Source organism: Lissotriton helveticus, chromosome 5_1 (genome assembly GCF_964261635.1).
Source record: "Lissotriton helveticus chromosome 5_1, aLisHel1.1, whole genome shotgun sequence".
NCBI lineage: Eukaryota > Metazoa > Chordata > Amphibia > Caudata > Salamandridae > Lissotriton > Lissotriton helveticus.
The window spans coordinates 599,771,557-599,789,280 of NC_136065.1; positions in this window are offsets into that span (position 1 = coordinate 599,771,557).

Sequence of the window (17,724 nt, forward strand, 5' to 3'; positions counted from 1 at the left end):
TTTCAGGGGTGCAACAGGGTGTCCTTTTGATACCCTGGCACCCTTGAAATTGCAATCTCAATTTGCGATTTTCTAATTGAGAATCGCAAATTGAGATTGTCTTCCCATTCATTCCTATGGGCCTCTAGGCCCATAGGAATGAATGGGGAGGTATTCCTTAATTGCGACTCGCAATTTGTCACAATTAAGGAATTTTAATGAATCGCTATTTTTTATGCGAGTCTTCATGCATGGCATTTTGCTATTCCTTATTAGCGAATCCTTATTTTTTGCTAATAAGGAATCGCAAAATGGATGCTTGATGCATCTGGGGGATGTTCCTTTAGTAAAGCTGACTTCTCTTTGCCACTCTACCAGGGTTGAGCTAAGGATTTATTATTGTGAATCCAAGGACCAACTTTGCGTTATTGTGAGAGTATTGCATGGTGAAGCTTGGCCATCATCACTACATAATACTCCACCTTCCTACAGATACTCACTCCTACAGATGGTAACGTTTCCATAGCAGCATTGCACTTTGCTTGATTTGCTAAATAAATGTGTGTACTTCATGTAGGAGTATATGTATTTTGTTTTATCTCTCAGATACTGGGGACAAACCACTAGTAACCTACTCACTCTAACGACCAGCACCCTTCAGCTGCAGTGGAATTTGGCAGCTCATTCACTGGTATTGCTGTGGCTCCACCATCCTGCCATTCCATTGCACCAGCATACTTTCACCCAACTAGCTGCCTGCACACCTGGGTGAGCTCCCCCGGGGCTTTACTAGACCCTGAACACACAACCCCCTCACTAGTTTGCTTTAGTCCTAACCTGAACTCCTCCCAGTTCAACCTGTGTATACCTGTCATATTTATTTCATCCTAGAAGTGTTTTCCAGACCTTGGTGCATATACTTTAGCTCCTCTGCCGGTACACCAATAACTAGTTTCGAATCTTGTTGCTGCCTCCATTTGTGGATTCCCCCTCCTTTCCTAGCAGATATCACCCACCAAAGCGCTTACTCCTAGGGCTCATTCTTCCAAAGAGTTGCCCTGCCCAGAGTACAAAACGTAGCCTCCACCCTTTATTCCTTGTCCTTTAAAATTCCACTCCCCTTCTGTCACTCTCCTGAGGCACACAGCACTGTTGCAGAACCTGGACTGTACCACTTGTCCCACTCTTCAAGCAGTGCACTCTCACTTTGAGAATTGTACATGATCTGGCAAAGTTTAAGCTAAAGGTCCTACCAGTCTCCCCTTTAACTGGGCTGTGCCAGCCTAATGTGTTCCACAGTTTAGTGTGGCGGACTTCTGACACATAGAGCTGTAACAATAATCAGCACTTCCCTCTCCTTGCTCTATCACACTTCCAGACCTGGCAACCGGTGATTGTCTGGGGCAAAAGATATCTTCAGCTGCCTACTACAACTGACTCTGGAGCACTTAAGGCCGGCTTTCTCTGAGAAGTTCATCATGTTTATTCTAACTTTACCCAGAGTGCCCCACACCTGCTCCCTTCTTGCCAGCAGTCAATTGGAGGTGAGCAGGCCAACACTGCTACTCCTACCTATTCCTCCACCAGCCTCCCTAGGAGGGCCTGAAAAACCTTTGCTAACTTCCACTACTTTACCTCACCTCGTTTTTCCCTATCTCATTGCCCCCCATCCACCACTCTAGCCTGAGTCTCTAACTTCACCCCAACAAGGCCAAATGATGGTAGGTCCTGTGAGGTGTGAAGGTAGGGAGGTGCCTCTATGCAACTGTCAACAGCCAAACCTTCTCAGATTAGGCACTCAGGAGCAGTCATAAAAAAGGCAGCCTTCGTCTGGGCACCACAATCAAAAGGTACCTTGGGAACTCTCCCCAGGTATTCCAGCAAAACATGGCAGGAGCAGTTATTGGACCACATCATCTTGCGTGATAGGGCAGTGGAGTCAGTGACTGTGCTGCATTCCTTTGGAAAAGTTGTTACATTTTAAAATGGTGCGATATTTAATGAAAAAACAAGTGCACAAAATGTCGGTCCCGGGCTCACTGTGCCACTGGATTCAAGCTAGCCTAACTGATGAATTGTGACATACCCCAACACCGGACTCAGGATGCTTGTTTCCGGTCCAGGGAGGTCCTCGCTTGGCAGCTCTGACTGGAATGTTCCCATGAGAAGCAGGGTCAAGACTGATTTGCATAAGGCTGGGTCCAAACTGAGGTGGCATGGTAAGCAAAGGAACGATAGGTTTGGTTGTATGTCAATACCACGCAGGCTTTTACCTCGCGTGCCATTACAACGCGGGCTTTACAATGCAAGTCATTACCACGACTTGCGCTGTAGGGTGCTGGACTTAGGAATAGTAAGATTTACTATTCCAACACCAGCCTACGTACAGTAGGGAAGGTGTTGGAATAGTAAATCTACTATTCCTTAGCCTAGAGCGCCCTCCAGCGCAAGTCGTGGTAACGACTTGCGTTGTAAAGCCAACGTTGTAATGGTAGTGCGGTGTAAAAACCGCGTGGTAATGGATGTTCCCCATAGGTTTAACCCAGATCTCTTTACTGGGGGTGAATGTTTGATTTGCTCTGCATTCTGTCCATCATCTGTGTGTCTTTCCCTAAATGTTTTTTTAAAGGGCCTGTAGAATTATTCAGAAAAAGTGACCAAAATTCCAGCACCGCTGAACGGACAGATTAGCTTCAATGTACATTCGTGAGGAAGGCGTGCCAGCAGATCCACCTTTTATAATATCAACAGAGCTTTAAGAACCGTGAAGCACTGTTTCAGCTGTCTACAAAAAGTGTGGGGTAGTCTAGAATTTTTACACAAACGCTTTTCTTTTTGGAGGGTGTGATGTATTTATTTATATATATTTACAGGCACAGTTTTCACTTATTTCAGTGGAAGTGCTATTAAAAAGAGATTAGTTAAAATGGGTAGAGGAGAAGCGATTTTTAAACTGTTTGCAAACTTAATGTGGAAGGAACAGCCTAGCAAATTATTGTGTTAATCCCACAAGCCCGCCTGACTGCTCTAGTAATTGTGTGCTTTTATTGACATCTATCTGATTGTCTTCTCGTTAGCCTTGGAAACAAAAAAAAAAATTACGACGTGTTTACTTTTCTTTCTCTGAGCTCCTAGCAAACATGCAAACACCAGAACTCCATCTGTCACCAACCAGCGCAGCATGAAACCCGAAAAAGATATTAAGCTAGGAATTTCTCATTTCCGACCGTAGGAACAAAATGAGAACAAATGTTGATAAATATGAACATTTGAGGCCTATAGAAATTGAAAAATGTTTCACATCTCTATCCTTAATGAGGTAGCCGGTGTCGGGATGCGCTCCAGTTTAAAATCAGACTTACAGGTAGATGCATCAAGCATTTTTGCGAGCGCCAACGGTGCGAATCGCAAAATTCGGCCGTTTGCGCCCGCAAAAATGGCATTTGAGATGCATCAAGGGCTCATGCACTCGCAATTTAAGAATTCGCAAATAATTGCGAGTTCTCAAATTGCGATTGCATTTAAGTATTCGCAATTTGCGATTCCTTAAATGCAATGCATGAACCATTCCAAGATTGCGAATTCGCAATCTGGGGCCGCTATTTACCGCGAATTCAAAGTACGTGGTAAATAGCAAAAATTTAGAAATATGCACTTTAGTGCATTTTTCTAAGTTGTATATTACACACACACATGTCCTTGGGACATGTGTGTGCGCAACACCAGTGAACATTACCATTTCAGGGATGCAACAGGGTGTCCTTTGGACACCCTGGCACCCTTGAAATTGCGGCACATTTGCGATTCGCTAATTGCTAATCGCAAATATGGAATGACTCCCCATTCATTCCTATGGGCCTTAGACCCATAGGAATGAATGAGGAAAGCCAGTCCGTTTTTGCGATTAGCAATTAGCGAATCGCAAATAAGGAATCAGTAGGAATCGCAAATAGCATTGCGATTCCTACATGCATCCCGTTTTGCGAGTCTTTAATAGCGAATCCTTAAAATTCGCTATTAAGGACTCGCAAAACATAACTTTGATGCATCTGGGGGTTAGTCCTGAATAATTCGGAATTCAGAATTTAGCTGCTGCGACGAATTGCATTTAGCAAGAGTTTTTGGACGAAAACGTATATATTTTTTTTACTATGCAAGTATGGTAAATACAATTCTCTTTCCCCCTTTTAAATGCCAGGTGGTTTAATCTGCCGAACTTTAAGGGATAGTACAGACTCTATAAAGGGTGCGATCAACTGTGCACTACTGGGAATTCCATCCCCTGTGCCAACTATGGATTTGGACACCGGTGGCAAAAGTCCAGCCCACTAATAACCAGGGCATCGGTGGGCTGTGAGTCTGTCATGTACGAAACATAGATCCGGACTGCAGTTAACAGTCTTAGGGGCAGATTTACAAGGAACTGACGCATCTGCATAGATGCGTCAGTTTCCTTGCGTCACATCAAAATGTCCTTGCCTCACCATGGATGCGCTGTATTTACACTACAGTGCACCATGGCGCAAGGAATTACAGATGCGTCAGAAATTCTGACGCATCTGTTGGAAGAAAAGTGATGCATTGTTGGAGTTTGTCACAAAAGTGGCGCAACTCCAGGAATGCACCAGAAACATAGGTAGGTCCATTGTAAAATGCCCAGCGTCAATCTTTACGCCTGGTCTGAGCAGGAGTAGGAATTTTGACGCAGTGAAGGCATAGAGTGACGCAGTGAAATCTTGTAGATTTCACTGTGCCAGTTCTACGTGGCTTTTTGATGGGAAAGCCCACCCTGCATACATTATACCTGGCACAGGTATAATGTGACTCAGGGCTTTACAATGTGATGCATCTCCCTAGATGCGTCACGTTGTAAATGGGCAGCAACATTTACGCCACTGCTGTGTCACAAAAGTGACACAACGGTGGTGCAAAAGTGACGCAAGGAGCATGTAAATCTGCCCCTGATGAAGGTCTAAAAGATCTACCCTTTTCTTTCCAGAGGCCAAATGGTGTACAAAGAAACTAGGACGCTTAGGTAACACCTCCTATGAGTATTTTGTAATCTTAGGTAATCTTACCTAGTTAACCTTTGTGCTCCTGTGGATTCGTATGTTTCATTCTAGATGGGGTTTCAGAGTGAAGGGGCAGAGACAGAGAAAGTGATAGAGTATCCCATAGGGGCTCCTAGAGACAAAGATCATGGTGATGGATTTAACGTTAGTTGTAAACATAACTTCATGTTCAGTAGTTATCGACCAACTTACTATTATAAATAGGGTCCGGTTTGAAAGAATTTGTTTTTTAAACATTTCTGTCAGTATTTCTCCATATTTATTTTTGGGTCATTTTATAGGCACTTAGCCATATATATCTTGCATTTTGGGAATAAGTGAAATCGGATCTTGCATATTTCTACATTTATTTAACCAATAAATGTGCGCTCATAATTTTATGCATGCAGGGTTTTTAGCATATCAACCAGACAAATATAATAAAACAACACACCCTTATGGTATTAATAGCATTATAGCACAAACATATGTTGAGATGCAGTTATTTTAGGAAACCTCATCTTGTCTTTTTTAATTCTTTATTCTGTCAATCTGCACAACTGTTGGGCTGAATTACATGAATGACAGCATGGAGAGTCACTCAAAAGAAGCACTTTTTTTCTATTTTCCTGCTTTAAAAAATATATGCATTCAGAAAACACAGTGATACCTGTCTGTATTAATCTGTGAAAATCTGTAAACATGGAAAATAGTAATTGTTATTTATGTTCGATTAATTAAAGTCATTACATGTCTTAAACTGTACCTTGTAATTACACATAAAATAAAATGACAGATAATACAGCCAGCATAGTACTAATAAAACTCTTAAAAGAATACAGACAATGGTATTTCATTGGTAAAGTCGTGGCACCTTCTAAGCCAAGTTAAAAGTAACAGTTAAAACAAGGTAAAAGTTAATACGGATGGTTTAAGCTACTTAGAGCATGAGAGAAAGTGTCCGGGATTGTGGGAGGAGGGTAATAAAGTGCATAGTGCAAACTAGTAGGGCCTCGTGCTGCTTGGGGCACAAGCTGCTTAGCAGATGTCACATCAGGATATTTTAATCTAGACTGGTTGGACCATTTTTGACTGATATGATTGGGGCTGGCGATCTGCAGAGTGCGGAACCGCACTACCACGAAGAGCGCGATTCATCTGGCCCTTGAAGTTGTCAATGCTGGATGGCTTCTTTCCTGAAAGCTGAATGTCTATTCTGTGGTGTACAGCCAGGAGCTAATATCACCCTGGAGCGCCTTCAGTGAGTGAAAGACGAATATAGGGGCATATTACCAACAGTTAGCGATATTTATCGCTAACTGAGCTTAGCGTTAGTTTTTTTAATGCCGCGCTTCGCCCAATATTATCACTGAGATAACGTCCTATTACCAACGTTTATCTCAAAAGCGATAATATTGCAGGCGTTAGCGTGAATATCGCTGGAAAACCAGCAGTGTTCACGCATTAGCGTGCAAATGCTGTTAGCCATGTTATCCACCTCCCATTGGATAACATGGCTAAGAACTGGTATTTGCAGGCGTTAGCGTTTGGCGATATTCGCGCTTAGCGCGAATATTTCCATCGCTTCGACTGTCTTGGTAATAGGCAATAGCGAGGTTAGCGACTGCTTTCAGTCGCTAACCGGTTGGGTATGCCCACTTTGCATGTCATTAGCGATACATATTGCTGACATTCAAAGCGGGCCCCAAACCGCTCGCTATCACTTACAAGCTGTCGCTAACTGGTGTTGGAATTATCAATGGAATTATCAATGGAATTATCGTCGCTTAGCGGCCGAAAACGGCCGCTAAAGCGGCGATAATTCAATATCGCCACCCTTGGTAATATGCCCCATAGTTTGTAAATTTCCCCAGTCTATCTAGGGTGCTTGATGTATTTCAGAGAACCACAGATACGAGGCCTCCCTGCAGCTTCTGACGCCTTCAGACAGAAACAAGGGGAGAAGCAGGCGCCATCACTCATCGGCCAGTTTGGAGCTGCAGCACAGCAGGTGGAGCCAGGAATCTTTGCCGTTGTTGCATAGCCTGCATGAGATTGCCTCTTCTTGACGGGCCCAGGCACGTTTGAAGTCTGAGACCAGGGAATTTAGCTAGCTTTAGTACAATTTACTATTAGATCAGCTAATGTTCCGATCACTGATTTAGAATTAAAAACATTAATATAGGCACATTTTAACAACTGATGCAATGTAGGAACTTGGAAGATCTGTAATTATAATATTAGCAATTTGAATAAATAATTTCTTCAATGATATATTGCACTCTACAACTTGTCTTATCTCTAATTGCTGGTAATAGGTGTTAATAACAGATCACATAGCACAGATTGACAATTACTCAATTATTCATACCCGCCATAACCACACAACAGCCCTCATAAAGTCACTGTGGACAGTAGCTATACAAAGCACATGCAAAATATTAAATGTGCTCCCACAACCCAGAAGAAACATAGCTGTTACCTCCTACCAACGGATGTGCATCATTTATGCAGCATACTTCCCCTTGTCTTTGTTTCTTATACTGGGATAAAAAGCATGACCTACCACAGAAACAGTGATACAATGCCTCACAAATTAAGACATGTACTAAGGTAGGGTACCTCCGAACTCTTGAAGTAGCTCTTCCAGCATCTCCAAGGAACAGGTGCAGCTTAGCGTTGTACATCCTACAACGTTTGTCTCAAAGTTGTGTTGTGTTGTGTAGTGTTCCCAATTTTCCAATCAAGTCTTGTGACCTCACCAGATCAGGATTGACAATGTGAGCACTCTGGCATTTCTAACACTCGAGAAAATCCAGGGATCTATAAGGCCCAGGTAGCCTCACACAAGTTTTATGTTGAGTAGTAATGATTTCATAAACCAATGATTGGAAAGGAAACAAGAAGATATAGAAACTCAGGGAAAATCCTAAAAGGAGGACGGATTCTTATCACTCACCTAGGTGACATGCTTCATCATTTGGGATCTCCTCCTGGTTACACACTGAGGTAACCAAGGCCTGCGACCTTCTGTATATCAGAAGGGAGCTCACTGATGTTTTTATTCATAATATAATAAAGGAAGCTCTGCAGTACCTGTCCAGAATGAAGAGCAAGAGTTGCAGAATGAAGGGAGCAGTGCAAAAAAATAATAACAAATAATGATAAGTGCCGATTAAAAATTAATATCAAAAGAGAAAATATTTTAATGAATATCTTCTGATATCCAAACTAAAAACAGTGCAAGAGCAGTTTTAACAAAATAACTGCCGGAATTATCTGGTCTACATGTTTCAACCACTCTGGCATTTCCCCAGGAAACTGCATACAAGGGGACATCTTTTGGAGCAGGAAAGTTTTCCAACACACAAGCTTGAGACCTCTGCATCAATGTATTTGATAAATTGTGTTGCAGTGCTCTCTGTTAAGCAATGCCATGACTGGTCTTAGGTTTTCAGCCTTGTCCTGGCTCCTAACCATCAAAGAACTCATGCTCAGCAGTATTGAATATATGGAAGAGGAAATGAACTACGAACAACATGCATATAACGTACAGAAAAGAGAAATAAGGCAAGACTTTATTTACATCACTCACATTATTGTGGGAGGTGGGCAAGAAAACAGAGCTCACACAATAGCTTATATGCAAACTCAAATAGGTTCACTAACACTTAGGCCTCAAATACAAATCCTGTGTAATTGCATTGTTATTTATCACATCTGATAAACAACAGTACCCTGTGAATCGTCATCTATCAGATGAGCTAAACAATCCATATATGAGTATTGACCTGAAAACGGGTCATCTCTCTAAGATTTTGTGAGCTTACTGCACTAAAATCTTCATGTTCCGGTATTTACTGGGCCTTTTTTTACCCAGTGAATGAAAATCTATCAGTTGGAAAACCTGATTTTTGAGTTTTACAGCCAAACCTAATTCCAACATCCACGCAAGCAGTGATTTTCTCGGGTGTTGTAATTTTACAAGGCACTTAAAATCGATGTGAGTTTACAGAAATGCCAGAGTTGATTAAGGGGGACAAAATTAAACAACTTACAATGGTCTTCCTCCCTCTAGTTGATGTGGAAGATAATAGATATGTTTATGTCATACCAAACACAACAGGATGATGGAGGAGTGCTGAAACCTTGCAACTACTCACTCCCAGTCATTAGATCCAGGTTTAATCCATTGTTTTTTTGCTCACTATGCTATCCAGTTTGGATCCAGCCATATGCAAATCAATCTTCATCCTGCTCCTTATGGGAACAGTCCAGCCCAAAGTGCACAGCCAGGTCCTCCCTGGACAGGAAACAAGCGTCCTAGGACCGATTTCGGAGTATCACCCTTCATCAGCCAGGCTTGCTTATGTTTATGTCATACATCCGAAAGATGGGGTATTAAGTTTAATACTCACAGAGGAGAACACTACTCTCTTGAGTTACCCTACTTGTCATAACAGAGCGCCGATGTCTCTGGTTGTGCACTACAGCTGGGTAAATGATGGAGTTAAGTCCAATGCAGCAGGGGCTCCTGGTTGAGTGTCGGGGCTCCACCAACCCAGCTGACCGCTTTGTAAATAATGCAGGTGGTAAATGCTTAAAGCAAAATGGTAATTGCTACGAACAATTACTATCCCCATAAAATTCCCTATTCCTAATAAAATAAAGCATTTTCTAGATACCACCATCACTGCCTGGTTGAATTTCCCTTCTGTCGTCCTTGCTGGCACAAGTCAGGAGAGTGAGCCAGGCCCTTTCCACTGAGACTTATGCACTGGTGCATATGTGCAAAGTTAACTCACCTTTTTATTTTACTACATTAAGCCAGGCTGAACTGCAATTTTCGGATGTTTCTAGGGCATCAGTCCTGTATTTCTAGGGGCTGTTTGTCAGTTACAGGCTGCACGCAAACAGCCACCTTTTAACACGTTTTCACAGTGTGAGGTCAAGAAGCATCACTAACCCCACACTGAAGAGTTGGTAAAGGGTGGAGTTACCTGGTTTTGTAAAAATACACATTAGGCACCGATGGGCACTTTACAGCAGGTATTTGTCAGAGTATCTTTTTAGTAATTTATAAGCTTGCTATGCATGCCATTTTAACGATCTTTGTTGTCTGTTTAAATCTTGGAGCTTTCAATGCACTGATATTTAATTTGCATTTTTCTAGCGACGACGCTCTAAATGAGTCACTCAGCCTTTTTGTTTTTCATTATGTCAAGTTTAATTTTAAAAGATCCTTTATTTTCTCTCACAACCGGCAGAGTGAAAAATAAAATGGTTTATGGAGCTCTTCCTTATAATTGTGCAGCTGATATTGTGCCTAATGGATGTATGACGTTACAACGCATACTTTTACAACGCCTACCTTTACAACGCATTTTTACAACGCTACATCCTTTACAACGCATTCCATTACAACGCATGCATTTACAACGAACTTTTAAAAACTACCTTTACAACGCATTCCCTTACATCGCATACTACCTTTACAACGCATACCATTACGACGCATATTATTACTTTGCATCTAAGGTAAGTATTGGATAGTGTAGGGGTAATAATTACTATTCTAACTCCAGGGGGTGCAACAGTAGGGTAAGTGTTGGATAGTGTAGGGGTAAAAATTACTATTCTAACTCCAGGGGGTGCAACAGTAGGGTAAGTGTTGGATAGTGTAGGGGTAAAAATTACTATTCTAACTCCAGGGGATGCAACAGTAGGGTAAGTGTTGGATAGTGTAGGGGTACTATGTATTGTAATGCTATGCATTGTAAAGGTATGCGTTGTAAAGACTGCGTTGTAATGACATGTGTTGTAGTGGTGTGCGTTGTAGTGTCATGTGTTGTAATTGTTGCGTTGTAAATGCATGCGTTGTAATAGATGTTGCGTTGTAAAAGTTTCGTTGTAATGGTAGTGCGTTGTAAAAGTTGCGTTGTAAAGGTTGTTTCCCGTGCCTAATTGAACACTTTACCCAGTGCACTCATTAAGATCTCACTAACCACAGGGATATTAGTTCCCTATCCAGGGCAGTAATGGAAATTTTTAAGGCGCTCATTGTTTTCCATATTTAACTTTAGTACATTTATGTTCAACTGGTGTTGCATTCATTTGAAAACTCCACTGTGAGTTTAAAATGTAAACTTCTCAGTGCAAAGGAACAAATAAATGTTCAAGTGCACTTGTACCTTTTTATCTCACTGCACTGCGGGGCTTATTTATGATAGCAGTGTCACTTTTGCACCAAGTAAAGTTGTACATGCGTGACATAGGGCTCTCATAAAGATTCATGAAGCCACGCAAAGTATCCCTGTGTGGCTTTGAGTGGTCCCAAAAATAAGGCGACGCAGCGCAAATCACTATGACACCTTACTCTGTGCCCGTGAGGCATTCCATGGGCAATGGGTGGGTTTTCTCACGCAACACCCATGTCATATGGTCCTGCCCCAGATTTACAAAGTGATGTAAACCTGGGAAAGAGTCAAATCCGTACGCCTCCCGTGGTGAGGCATGACGAGGAGAAATTATGCCATGTGTGATGCATTCTGCAGCAGACATGGAAAGAAGAGATGCCTCATGGGATTGCTGTACAGGAAGGCCCCTGTCTGCACAAAAACAATCCTGCCTGCAACAGAGGCACCATTGCACCATGGTGTAAGGGTGCCTATGCTGGTGTTAAGCTGCCAAAACAGTGCCAGTGCAGGCAGAAAGGGCAGGAATGCATCGCATTGCTTAAATACGTGGCTGGCTGTGCTGCCCTACTCCAGAGTGCCATAAATGAAGCCCTTAATGTCCAGATGAAATCTCTTTTAATTAAGCATTTCAGCAACACTTGTTGCCATTATTTGAGCCAACACAACTAGTAAGTCACATTCTTTCCAAAGTTTTAAGCAGACCTCTCACGTGGCTGTTGTTTAATTTACATGGTATTATTTATTTAATTATTTTCAGCACTTATATAGAGTGCACTGTCACCCTACGGGCATCCTGGCGCTAACATATGAATGCCCAACTGGGCTCATGATACGGAGGGGGGTCTCACCAATTTAGTAAAGTTATGCCCTAGGGTAGAGCCATATCGTCAGTCTCTTCTTAAACAGAGACAGATCTTCCATCTGTCTCAACTCGAATGGAAGATTATTCCATAGTCATGCAGCAGAGATGCTGAAAGCCTTACCTCCTGATTTTGTTTTTTTAATTCTTGGTACCTTCACCATCCTGGAGGAGGAGGAGCGAAGGCTCCTAACAGGGGCATACCAGGCAAATGTATTCTGCATTGGTTTAGGTCCAAACCCATGTAGAGCCTTGAATACTATGCAAAGGGACTTAAAGTGAACTCTTTGCAGTATAGGAAGCCGGCATTATTTGTTGAGTCACTCTTTGCAATATCTTAGAGAGACATTAGCACAAATAAGAGAGCCTGGACAAAAAAGACCTCGGGATGTACATTCTTCCAAAAAGGAAACCTTCTTTATACAGTGCACATCTTGAGATCATGTATTTCAAGGTACTCTAATATGTACTAATGAAGTCATTAGCACTGTGCACTTTGCTTGGCACACCAGTGATTGGACATGCACTTTTGTTCCATTCATCACAGCAATAGTGGTGTAAATTACACCAATATACACAACCAATGTTTACAAATGTTCTCATGGGGAGAAACCCCTCCTTCTCAAACTCGCCCTCAGAAACGATGCATACCTAAATTTGTTATATGATATTACTCCCTACCACTTTCAAATTTGACCAGCTGCCACTGGTCCAATGATCATGTTATTAGCCAAGACACCTCTCTAGTGGTATCTGAGAATCCATGTAATGCACATTTTTACTGCTGGTGCAGTAAAACCTCTTGAAATTGCTAATGCAGTCACAGAGAGCTGTAGGTGGCCTGCCTTACTTACAGCCTGTTTATGCGTGACCCCAGTCGAATGCACTAATGATCAAAATACAACACTGAAGAGTTTGGAATTTATCAAATGTAATAACTGTCACATGTTCTGAGTGTTTGGGGAATAACATGGATTTTTGTGTTTACTCCATAAAAATGTGCATGTAATGGTAAATAATATAGGTGGGTGAAAATTTCATTATGCTGGACAAATTTGGTGTAATCTAGGAAATCTTGTGTACCAAAATATACTTGTATGACAGAGATTACCCCATCACTCCATATTGTGTAACAAGAATTCTGTACGGAGAAAAAGTATAAAGCTAGAAGCATTAAAAAAATGTGATCAGCACGAACCATATTTCCATAAGTGCACCACTTGACTAATTGTTTTGTCTCTGAGACTGCAGTTCAAAACTAGCGTGGCTGATCTTTTAATGCAGATTTGAGAAAATCAGCCTGCGCATGCATTTACAAGTAGAATTTTTACCAGAGCTGAAAGTTTGGGTAACTTATTTAGGAGGGGAAAATTGCCATAGAGACTGAGAGGCTAGTGTACATACTGATGAAACTTCCTCTTTCTGTCCTGAAGACTCCTCCATCTGCTTTGGTCAACTCTTGGTCATTTGGGATTTTGATTTTGGATGGACAGCATCACTCTCTTTTTGCATGCAACCTCTGTTGCATCCACACCATTCAAATCTTTACCTTTTGGGAAGAATCACGTACTTTCAATACCATATTCTGCAAAAAGTTTGCTGTTTAAGGAAGGACGTACAGAACTAGATTGCCCACGCCTCACTAACGTCCTGCTTCATTTTATTGCTTGCAGGTACATGAAACTTGATGCACAATACTGAGACTAAGGGAAGTATGTCAGAGACAGCAGTGTCCACTTTTAAGTACAACTGCTTCTGCTCCCACCTGGACTAAACAGCATGGCCTAAAGCAGAAGCAGCTGGATGGTTCTAAGAAAAAAGAAAAGAACATGAATTGTAGTACTCACTGCAAACCCTTGTTTATATATATATAAAGTAATACAACATTATTGGTCCCGAAGCACCAAAGGAAAGTTTCATGTCACAGGGGCTCTTTCCTCATAAGTGAATTCATCCATGACCACCCCCATAGTCAGAAATAAACTTTTTGCTAAAATTGATGAAAAGTTAAACTGAATTCATGAGGTTACACTTTCTCCACACACTTATTGTGTTATTAAAAATGAAAATAAATATTGCAGCGCAGATATAAATATATATTGCTACAGACAAACATGGTGCTTTACATTTATGCTGCATAAATTATTTGGCTATCTATACAGTGCAATATTAATGGAGGCAACCTGGCAGGGTAGCATGTGTTTTTTCTGACAATTGATGGCATGTCATAAGTTCCACTTGTCCTGCTCTTATCCTACTCCTTCCTGCCTCCCACCATGAGTCTAGACTGATCCCATACTGCACCCTACACTACAAATTCATAGAATATCCAATAAATATTTTATTCCTGGGCTATAGTGCAAGTAAGTATTGGGTGATGCAAGTGTCGTGACCTGGGCACAGGAAATACACCCTGGACCACACCTCAACGACATGATCAGCTGCCTAACTGGCACATGCCAATTCTCGAACCTGGACCTGTGCAAATGATATCATCAGCTGGAGCTTGACCCTCAGTCAAGACATATCACAACATTTTCCACGCACATTGGTCTATTTCGCTACAAACGACTAAGCTTTGGCATCTCATCGGCAGCAGAAATATTTCAAGAGACAATACGGTAAGTGATAAGGCCGGTAACGAACAGCCTCAACTACGTGACGACATTCTGGTTTTTGGTCAATCAGATGACAAGCATGACAAAGCATTGCGTGACGTATGCTCCCAGCTGGAACAAGCAGGTCTCAGACAAGTGCGAAATAGGGGGAGACGATCTGGTGTTCTTCACACACATCTTTTCCAAAAAAGGTATGCGACCAGATCGCAGCAAAGTAGAAACGCTAGAAAAAGCAAAACCTCCAAGCGACGTTGCAGAAGTGAAGTTGTTCCTTGGGCTTGCAGGCTACTGTGTGAGATATATAAAAGACTTTGCCACAGTAGGCACCCTGCTGAGAGAGCTGACGAAACAGGGCCAAACATTCATGTGGAAAGAAGACGTGCAGCAAAGCGTTTGATGCCATCAGACATGCAGTGATGGCAGTAGACCACCATGCGTACTTTGATCCTCTGCTATGCACAGAACTGATGGAACTGACAGTAGACGCAAGCCCGGTGGGGTTAGGAGTGATCTTGGAACAGCATAGGCCAGGCAAAGAGTCGCCAAGACATGTCGTGGCATATGCAAGCAAAACCTGTCCGACGTAGAGAGGACATACTCCCAGTCGGAGAAGGAAAGCCTCACAGTATTATGGGCATGTGAGCACTATCACATGTTCATATATGGGAAACCATTCACCATCGTAACGGATCATCAGGCCCTAGTAACGATCTATGGAAACCCCAATGCGAAAATACCGCCCAGAATAAAGAGATGGGGCATACGGCTAATGGACTACAACTTCAAGATCGTGTACAAACCAGGGAAAGAGCACAATCTGGCAGATTACATGTCGTGACGCCCATTGCCACCGACAACTGAGGCTACATCAATAGTGGAGGAGTACCTGAACTTTGTACTAAAAAAAACACTCCGGCATCAATAACGATGGCGGAATTGGAGCTAGAAACAGAGAGGGATGCCAAAATGCAGGCGGTCAAAATGGAGGCATGTCAACAACAACAACATCATGGAAAGAGGAGTGATCAAAGAGGAAATGCTGGTATTCAAATTGATTCATGCGGAGCTATCAGATAACAAAAATGGAGTAATAATGAGAGGAACGAGAATAGTGATGCCAAGAGATCTGCAGAGACAGACGGTGAATTTGGCACACGAATCACATAGAGGCATGGTAGCGACAAAGAAACTGCTACGGGAGAAAGTGTGGTTCCCGGGGTTGGACAACATGGTGGAGGCCACAGTCACAAACTGCCACATCTGCCAAGTGACGGGGCAGTCAACAAAACCGGAACCACTACAAATGACAGAGCTCCCGAGGGCAGTGTGGACCGAACTAGCAGCATACTCTACGGGCCCCTCGAAACGGGAAACTACCTGCTTGTGATAATTGATGAGTTCTCCAGATTTCCCATTGTGAGACAAGTAGCATCAACATCAGCAACTGCAACGCTGCCAACTACGAACGACGTCTATGCGACATGAGGCTCCCCGCAAACACTAAAGACAGACAATGATCCACCATTTCAGGGAAAGAATTTAGAAAATGTATGGACTATATGGGGATCCATCACAGGAAAATAACGCCTGTGTGGCCACAAGCAAATGGCATGGTGGAAAGATTTATAGGGAACATTAAGAAGGCTATCCAAAGAGCAAAACTGGCGCAGATCTCAATAGGGCAGGCTCTGTGCCAAGTGCTAAGGGACTATCAAAACACTCCTCACAGCTCCACAGGACGGTGTCCCGCCGAGCTAGTGCTTGGCAGATCAAGCAGGACCAGGCTACCGCAGCTGGAAGCAGTAGCTAAGCCAGAGCGAAGCAGCATTGCCACCAAAGATCAAGAGGCAAAGGAGAAAATGAAGACATATGCAGATGCAAGGAGACACGCCACTCCGGCGCAACTAAAGCAAGGAGATAAAGTGGTGGTGCGGCAGCGGCAGCTGAGGAAATCGGACAGCCCGTTGTCAAAGGAACCTTTGACGGTGACCGAGGTGAAAGGGCCTATGATAACAGCATCAGCAGGACATTACCACATCACGCGAAACAGCTCACACTTCAAGGAACTCAAGGTCGTAGATGTAGACGGAGGAGTGATCGCAACAGGTGACACAGGCATGAGACAGGATGAGGACGCACAGACTGACAACGGAGACACACGGCAGAGAAGGGAGTGCAAAAGACCACAGAGACTGATAGAAGAGATGTGATGAGACAACTGTTTCTCTCTCTCTTCTCTCTTTCTCTCTCTCTCTCTCTCCAATCTTTTGGCATCAAGAGTCTCTCTGTCTTTTCTGCAACAAAGGGGGAGATGTCATGACCTGGGCACAGGGCACTAGGACCCTGGCCCCCTTCTGGTGGGATGGGCAAGGAACTGGACACAAGTTCCTGTCAAGAGGTGGGGGAGCGAGGCAGTCAGCCAGGAACTGGGCAGGAGACAAGACGTGCAATTGTGTGCTGTAACTAAGATCAATAAAGTACCTGAAAGAATCAGCTGACTCCTGTCATGCTTCGAAGATAAAGACACTACAGCAAGGTCTAGTAAAATGTCAGAGCTTGGGCTAGGTTTAGGTTTGGCAATTGACAGGTTTGGCAGTATTATATTTAGTAGGCTTAATTGAATTGAGTGGTTAATGGTAAGGAGAAGACGGAACAGTGTAATGGAAGCCATGGGAAGTAGACACTGCACTTTCATGAAGTCATGAAAACTTGTATGATGACGGGTTTCAAAGAGTTGCATTGTGAGAGTTACACATGGGGTGATCTATGTCCAACATCTCCTACTGTTGAGGTTCATATGTGTTCCTGTACTATTGACTACTTGTAAAATAAACCTGTCAACCTACAGGCTTTGTGCCTGTGTTCCTCTTCACTTTATAAACAATCTTTTGTTACCATAAGATATGTAAAAGAGGTGTCTGGGTTAGAATATGGCCACAGTAACTAACAAGCATTTACAATGCAACGGTCTCGGCATTGCAAAAGTTAGAGCTATTAGCATTGTAAATGAACGCGAGTTT